The sequence below is a fragment of the Mustela erminea genome, chromosome 4 (genome assembly GCF_009829155.1).
Source record: "Mustela erminea isolate mMusErm1 chromosome 4, mMusErm1.Pri, whole genome shotgun sequence".
Lineage (NCBI taxonomy): Eukaryota > Metazoa > Chordata > Mammalia > Carnivora > Mustelidae > Mustela > Mustela erminea.
The window spans coordinates 37,181,237-37,190,366 of record NC_045617.1 but is presented as its reverse complement, the minus strand read 5'-3'; the positions used below and the strand labels follow the sequence as shown (position 1 = coordinate 37,190,366).

The window sequence follows — 9,130 nt, the reverse complement described above, 5'->3', positions numbered from 1 at the left end:
TTTAATACATCTTGGAACTTAACTATTTCAAATTTTATAAATGTTAATAGTTATATTATTGTTACGTATTATGATATATTTATGATATACATCTGCAGCCCTGACTTGGTCCCTGGGCTTTCAACCTAAGTCTCCAACTGCCATCTGGTCCTCTCCACAGATCTCTGACAATTACCTAGTTTTTAGTTATTCAAAAACACATTCATTATCTTTTTCCAAATATAGTTCACATCTCAGATGGCTTTCTTTCTATCAGAGACATAATAATTCTCCCAAGGTCCTAGCTTGAAACCTTGGAGTCATGCCTGACTTCATTCTCAATCACTGTCTCTACAGACATTAAATCATCATGCCCTTTCTCTATTGACTTCAATGCCTTCCTTTCCCACTTGACCTACCTTGATCCAGAACCTATCACAGCAGCAGAGAATATCCTTGGAAATGCACATTGGCCTTCCTGAAAACTGATGAAAACATCTTTCCTTAAAGATTTACAAGGAATATGGCCAATTAAATAATATCCTTTTTCTGTTTGTTTGTTTGCTGTTTAGCATCCTTGGCTATTAGGGCATTGACCATTTCTTATCTCTCTAAATACGTCCTCATCTGTATTCTCTCAACAATTATTCTTCTATTCACCCTAAGCACATTTCCAGTTGTTCACTCCTCCCCACCCTTATTTTTGTTGTGTAATGTATGCCTTTTCTTTCTTGCCACACGTTGGGCATCATTCTGTCCTCAGGGCTTCTCTCAAGTCCCACCTCCTGCATGAAGCTCTCACCACCATTCTATCACATCTCCTCTCAACTGCTTTCCCACTTCTTTTCCATGTGTTTTCCATGCCACTCATTGGACACTTAGCACATGTAGCTCTCATATTTATGGTTTTACCAGAATATCTTATCTCCTTCATTGGGGCTACACATACTTAAGAACAGGCTTTTTTAAAAACGTTTATTGTTTAGCCTTATACCTTGCCTTCCTATTCAGAACAACTATGCAACACTGTTTATTGAAACACTGTCTGTTTATTGAATGTTATTGAGTGCACATGGCGTGTTTTTCTTTATATAATTACCAAAGTTACTTTTTTCCTAAAATGTAAAGTTTGCTCATTTTATATCATGCTTAACCTCAAAAATCTTCAATGACTCTTGATTTTCAGTAGAAAATAGTCCTACTTTGGTATATATTGCCCTAACCGTAATTTCCCTTTACACATTTAAACATTTGTAGTGGTCGGGTCCAAACACATAATGTGCTGACCCTGGTATACCAGATGCACTTTCATTAGTTTTTCTGTTTTTGCCAGTGGGAGTCCTTTATCTTAGAATTCTATACTCCTGTGAAATCCAAGTAAACTTTCTATTCTTCACTCAGAATTTACTCTCTTAGAAGAGTTTCCTTCCTCTTTGCTGTCAAAACACTTTGCTCGCCTTTCCATTATAAAATGTGATTCATATTTGTGCTCTAGTCATGCATGCATGCCTATTACTTTTCCTGTACTAAGTCATAAGCCTCTTGAGGTCAGCTGCTGTGTAAAATATGTCTCTTTATCCCTATCAATATTCTATCATTATAGTGTAGCATGCATGCAATGAATTTACACCAAGTAATTTATTCTTTGTAATTTAATATTGGTTTCTATTTTCCAGTTTGGGTTCTGATACTGACTATCTCAATCTTGTATTCACATAGAAAAGAGACAGGAATAGGTACTATTTGCAACTGAAGCATGCCTCAACAAACTAGCTCATTCTCATGTTGTCTCTCACTAACGGCTTTTTTTAAAGCAATGCAATTAGGTAATGTTTAGTTGGCATTCTGGCTTCTCTCCCTGGCAGTTGGAGGAGAGTCAGCTTGTGAGAATTTTTAAACTTGGTTCTTGGGAGACTTTGTATGCAATTCCATGATACTTTAGGGCCATCAAAGACTATTTCTAAGAGCAATAGGATTCTTCAAGTTTTAATGGGCTTCTATAAGAGGCAGAAGGTTTGCATTTACTGCTAGGGATTTGTCATGCTCATTGGGGGTAATTCCATCAGTTTTATAGAGTACAGGTGAACAACATAGCTTTCTTCATGTGCCTTAGCTGAATCATTTAAGAACTCTGTAATCCATCTCTTTGTGGTGAGATGTGCCATCAAATTCAGTCCTGCCATCTTTGTGCTGAGGCACAACACTGTAGCAAGCAAAAACAAAGAAATAGAAAGTATCTGGAATAGCAAGGGATTAAGAGACTCATTTACAAAAGTAATTTCTGCGTTTTGGAATCAATTTAGAGACACTTGGCTCTTGATATCAGTCCCTTAAAACTGTTCAGAATCACAAATACACAACCCAGTGTATGTGATATAATGTCCAACTAGGACAGAGTTTGCCATGAAATTCTGGGTTCAGTTGAAATTACTGTGTTAGGAGAAGATATCTCCACGGATAAATGGAGGTCCTCAGTAAACTTTATGTCAACATGATCTTTTTATGTTGGAACATCAAAATTCATGGGCCCCATGCTGTTATGAAAAATCATAAAATTTGATTGAGAACTCTTTGTTGAATTAAAATAAAATTTAAGAAACTCAGATCTATATGAACATAGTAGTTATCTTTGTACTAGCAAAATGCTAGCTTACTATGTATATTCATGCCCCATACATTATGATTTCAAATCTACTGTAGCAAAGAATTGCTTCTAATTTGAAAGGTCTAATCTGTCTAGAGTTAGTGTCAGACTCTACAGATTTAAGAACTCAGTCCCACAAGACTGCCTTCCCTTCAGAGGCCAGCAGCAAGTCAAGTAACATATCCTCAACTTACCCACTTGTATTCAACTTGGCTACAAAGACAGGTTACCCACTATACCTATTCAATAATCTGATATAATGGCCCATGGAACTCAGAAATATTTACTTATGTTTGCCAATCTATTTTAAAGGATAAAATGGATGACCAGATAAAATGTAGATAAAGTGAGGTCTGCAAGGGTACTGAGAACAAGAGCTTCTTTCCCTTTGATGCTAGGGTATGTCACCCTCCCCGCACATAGATGTGTTCACTAATATGGAAGCTCACCAAACCACTATTCTAGGTTTTTTTATGGAGATTCCATTATGTGGACACAACTGATTAAACTATTGACCATTGGTGATTAAATCAAACCTCAGCCTCTCTCCCGTCCCTGGAAGTTAGGAGTGGGGTTGAAAGTTCCAACGCTGAAATCACTTGGTTTGTCCCTCTGGCAGCCAGCCCTACCTTCCGAGAGTCACTTCATTAGTACAAACTCAGGTATGGTTGAAAGGAGCTCGTTATGAAAATAAAAGATGTTTCTCTGACTTCTATTATTCAGGACATTATAAGGGTTTATAAGGGTTTTAGGAGCTCTGTACCAGGAAAAAGGATGAAGACATTCTCAAGTAAATCAATGATCAAAAAGACCACCAGAACAATGAAAATAACAATAAAAGAAAAGAATGAAGCAGAAAACATGAGTATTCTTGCCATGCATGATTTCAAAGTCAAGTCTACTACTGACAGCGTGCCACAGTTTTGTGAAGTTCATACAATTCCCCAGTAGCCTTTTAAAACTTTCTGATTGGGGGATGCTTGGGTGGCTCAGTTGGTTAAGCGTCTGCCTTCAGCTCAGGTCATAATCCCAGGATCCTGGGTTTGAGTGCCGCATCTAGCTTCTTGCTCAGTTGGGTACCTGCTTCTCTCTGGGCCTGCTCTGCCTGCCTCTCTCCCTGGTTATGCTCTCTCTCTTTTTCTCTCTCTGGCAACTAAATAAATAAATAAAATCTTTTAAAAAATAAAGTAAAATAAAATTTCTGATTAGGATGGGAAGTCTTTTCTTTAGTGCTTTAAATGGAGTGAAGATTGGCTATTGCCAATTTTTTTCTTCACTAGTATTGACAGAATTTTACTTCAATTTTCTTTTGTTACTTAGCACAAGTGAATATTTTCTAAACATTTTTTCACTAAATAATTTTTAAATTTTTATGAACATCTGTTGTTTTCTATATTTTTGTGATATCTTCATAATGATAATTTTTTTCATTTATTTATTTTCAGCATAACAGTATCACTATTTTTTCACCACACCCAGTGCTCCATGCAATCCGTGCCCTCTATAATACCCACCACCTGGTACCCCCACCTCCCATATAATGATAATTTTTATAATGCTAATTACTTTGTTTATTTCTCTCACCTACTCTATTGTTAAAGAAAGTTCAAAGAAAAGTTAAAAAAAAAAAAGGTCTTATCTTACAGATACATTTTTACAGAGCTTTAAGCTTATGTCTTATTAAATTCAACAATACATCTCAAATTTTTGAAAATAAGCTTACCAAAACTACAAATGGTTATTTAAACACTTTTTATATTATAAATGATCTATTATGTACTAATACAGCAAAGAAATTGACAAAATATTCTGTTATGTTTCCTCCTTCCTATACATCTTCTTAATTTTTTAATTAAATTCTTATAGAAAAAAGAAAACAATACAAACTTAGAATTTCTATTAAACAATAGAATCATTTAGATGTTATTATTAGTTTTTATTATTATCATGCCTCAAATCAAATACAAATACAATGTACCTATCTAGAGTAAAATAATTCATATCTATATTTGAAAAATAAAAGAAAATAACAAAATAATGAAGAAAATTACACACTAAAAATTTATCCTGCTTCTTCTTATATTCTTTTCTTTCCCTAAGTAAGAACAGAAACATGGTGAATACAAGATGGTGAAATTTAAATTTTAATTATTGATTATTATTCTCTTCATCTTCTCCTTTTGCAAAATTTTACTAATTTTTACATTGTTCTATTTACATTTTTTAGATTTAAATGCCATCAAGGGTAACTATTTCAGTTAAGTAGTGTTACAATTTATCAATTTCACACTTTAGAAAATTATATCCATATATTCCCAACATTGAATATAATACGGAATTTCTCAAGTATCAAATTTTTAAAAATCCATATACCAAGGTTTAATAAACATACACCTCAAATTCTCCAAAATTCTAAATATTTATTCTAGAGTATACAGTCATACTTCTAATTTATCTCCCAACTATTAGATAGAGACAATTCTGGGTGTGTAATCTCCCATATCTGGTAGCTGATGATTATACAACACCTCTCCAGTAAAACTCTATTGAGACTGAGATGGTAAAGAATACTTGAAATATTTTGAAGTCAGTATCATAGCCAGTGACTTGAACATGGTCAGGTGGCTTTTCAGTGGCTGACTAGGTGGGAAAGAATGAAGCGCAGAGAATGATATCTGGATCTCCAGTGTGGACAATCAAGTAAAAAGTGGTATTTCTTTCTGACATAAGAAATAACAGAATATTTTATGGGGGAGGATAATGAGCTCATCTTTAACATAGGAAACCTGGTACTTATGGGTCACTCAAATGGAAATATCTAGTAGGATGTAAAATATATAGATTTGAGCTAGAGAGAAAAATCAAGAATTGACTTTATCAACATGTGTATATTGTAATTGAAGCCAAGGAAAAGGGTGAGATCACCTAGGGCTAATGGGAAAAGAATAATACAAAATGCTGGAGTCTATCAGAATGAAAGAACATCTCATTGTAGATTTTGAAAAGCTCTTGTTAGAGGAGGGGCGGAGATAAGAAACACTGGTATTGCACAGAAAAAATGAGAGTAATTTGCCGATGATATGATAGAAAGAAAATCTCAGATACTTTGCCAAGTACTATTAGAAATAATAGATAAATTCAGTAAAGTTGCAGATACAAAACTAACATAGAGAAATCTGTTGTGTTTTACACTAATATCAGAGTGGCAAAAAGAGAAATTAAGAAAGTAATTCCATTTAAAATTGCATCAAAAAGAATAAAATATCTCATAATAAACTTAACCAAAGAGGTGAAAGATCTGTACTCTAGATAAACTCTATAATATTGATCAAAGAAATTTAAGATGATACAAACAAATGGAAAGATACTCTGTGATCACAGATTAGAAGAGTTAACATTAAAATGTCCATACCACACAAAGCAACCTACAGATTCAATGCACTCTCTATCAAAATACCAACAGTAATTTTCCCAGAACTAGAACAAATCATACTGAAATTTATGGAACCACAAAAGATCCTAAATAGCCAAGCAATCTTGAGAAAGAGCAAAATGGAGGCGTCACAATCACAAATTTCAAGGTGTACTACAAAGCTGTAGTGATTAAAAAAAAAGTGTGATATTGGCACAAAATAGACACATAGATCCACAGAACAGAATGGAGACCTCAGACATAAAACCATGTTTTTATGGTCAATTAACCTATGAGAAAAAAAGCAAGAATATACAATAGAGATTAGACAGTATCTTCGGTAAATGGTGCTGGGAAACCTAGACAGCTGTAAAAGAATGAGTCTGGACGACTTTCTTTCACGAATTTGCATGTCATCCTTGCGCAGGGGCCATGCTAATCTTCTCTGTATCGTTCCAATTTTAGTATATGTGCTGCCGAAGCGAGCACGAGTCTGGACCACTTTCTTAAACCACACACAAAATAAGCTCAGAATGGATTAAAGACCTAAATGTGAGAGCTGAAACCATAAAACTTGAAGAAGAAAACATAGGCAGTAATTTCTTTTAAGAGGACTTAGCAACATTTTTCTAGATATGTTTCCTTGGGCAAGAAAAAGCAAAGCAAAGATAAAGCAGTGGGACTAAATGAAAATAAAAAGCTTCTGCACAGTGGAAGAAACTATCCACAAAACAAAAAGGCAACCTACTGAATGGGAGAAGATATTTGCAAATGATATGTCCAAGAAGGGGTTAATATCCAAAATATATGAAGAACTTAGACAAGTCAACATGAAAATAATAATATAAACTGATTTAAAATGGGCAGAGAATCTGAAGAGACATTTTTTCAAAGAAGACATACAAATGGCCAACAGGTACATGAAAAGGTTCTCCACATCATTAATCATCAGGGACAAGCAAAGCAAAACAATAATATCACCTTACACCTGTCAGAATACCTAGAATCAAAAAGGCAAGAAATAATAACTGTTGGTGAGGATGCAGAGAAAAAGCCACCCTCATATACTACTGGTGGGAATGCAAATTGATGTAGCCACTCTGGACAACCGTATAGGGATTCCTCAAAAAATTTAAAATATAATGATCATGTGATCCAGTAATTCCACTATGGGGTATTTACTGAAAGAAAAAGGAAGCACTTATTTGAAAAGCTATATGAGCCCCTACGTTTATTGCAGCATTATTTCCAATAGCCAAGGTACAGAAGGAACCCAAGTGTCCACTGATAGATGAATGGATAAAGGAGGTGTGGTGTACATTTATAGGGAATATTACTTAGTCATAAAAAGGATGATACAAAATTGTCTTACATGTTTAAAGTTAGGACTTTGCAGACATGATGAAATTAATGATCTGGTAATGAAGAGGTTATCCTGATTATCCCCATATAATCAAAAGGGTCCTTATGAGCAGGAAGAAGATATCATCCTTTGCAATAACATGGATTGGCCTAGAGGGTGTTATGTTAAGTGAAATAAGTTAGAGAAAGACAAATACCATATAACTTCAGCTGAATATAAAATTAAAACAAAACAAAACAAAAAAGCACAAAAAGCCCCATAAATAGAGAATAAAGTGATGGTTGCCCAACAGAAGGAAAGTGGGCAAAATGAGTGAAGGGAAATGGAAGACAGAGGCTCCTGGTTACAGAATGAATTAAGTGGTAGGGATAAAAGGTATATCACAGGGAATATAGTCAACAGTATTATAATAGCACTATATAGTGTCAGATGGTCGCTAGTTATACTTGTGATGAGCATAGAATAACATAGGGCTGTGGAATCACTATGTTGAAACCAATGTAATATTGTGTGCCAACAAAACTTCAGTTTTATTTTTTTTTAATTAGAAAGAAATTTGATCTTTATTCAGGAGGCCAGCCACCTGGGGAGAAGGCGGACTCTTGTCCAAAAGCCAACTCCTGGGCGCCTGGGTGGCTCAGTGGGTTAAGCCGCTGCCTTCGGCTCAGGTCATGATCTCAGGGTCCTGGGATCGAGTCCCGCATCGGGCTCTCTGCTCGGCAGGGAGTCTGCCTCCTCCTCTCTCTCTCTCTCTGCCTGCCTCTCTGTCTACTTGTGATTTCTCTCTGTCAAATAAATAAATAAAATCTTAAAAAAAAAAAAAAAGATTCAAAAGCCAACTCCCTGCTTTTTGCCTGGTCCAGGGGTTTAGGGTAGTTAATCTGAAAAATGAGTGTGGTTGGCCCTTAATATTTATTTATTTAATTTAATTGTTGTATTATTATGTTCAGTTAGGCAACACACAGTACCTCACTGGTTTTTGATGTAGTGTTCAATGATTCACTAGTTGCATATAACGCCCGTGTTCATCACTGAGCCATCAGAATGGACGGATACCTACCATTTGCATTTACATGGGTGGAACTGGAAGGGATTATGCTGAGTGCAACAATACTTCAATTGATTTTTCTTTTTAATAACAAGAATAAAGGTGCTTTTCCAATTGCAAAGGACAAAAAGAAAACTTGTTTTCATCTCACCTCAAAATTAGATTTTGCATGATGTTCATTTGTCAACTCTGCAAAAAGATTTTTTAGGTCCAAGAAGAAAAGTATTTCAACTCTCCTTCTCAAGTAGTTCTTGCTTTTCACTTTTTTTCTAAGTACATAATTTCTCTACTCTTAGTTGAGATAGTCTACTTTTGGGTGGTTATTTCATCCTCAAAACTTTTACATGCATAATTGAATTAACAGGCTTAAAGTCAAAGAAGATATTTAAATTCAGGTGCCTCCAAGGCAGCAAATAATTCATTGGCTTTCAGGTTCCTTTTTATTTTTGGCCCCTGGGGAATTAGCTTGATTTCTCAAAAGCTAAGCTATACATTTAAAAGGATGTTTGTTGTATATTATCCAGAATTTCTTACTGTTGCAGGATTATGTTAATGGTATCTGCTATATTACCAGAAGAAGCAATCTTAATCAGTTGCTCTAATTCTAGCAGTACTTCCTTTTTACTGTATCCTGTGAATTATATCTCCAAACTGTTCCTGAATTCTAATTTTAACATGGATACA

The 9,130-nt window shown here is 34.9% G+C and overlaps 1 pseudogene; it reads right to left on the bottom strand.

Annotated features, from left to right (window-relative positions):
• Positions 1-6,406: 6,406 nt before the first annotated feature.
• LOC116589539 lies at positions 6,407-6,524 on the bottom strand (annotated as a pseudogene).
• Between the last annotated feature and the right edge of the window lie 2,606 nt (positions 6,525-9,130).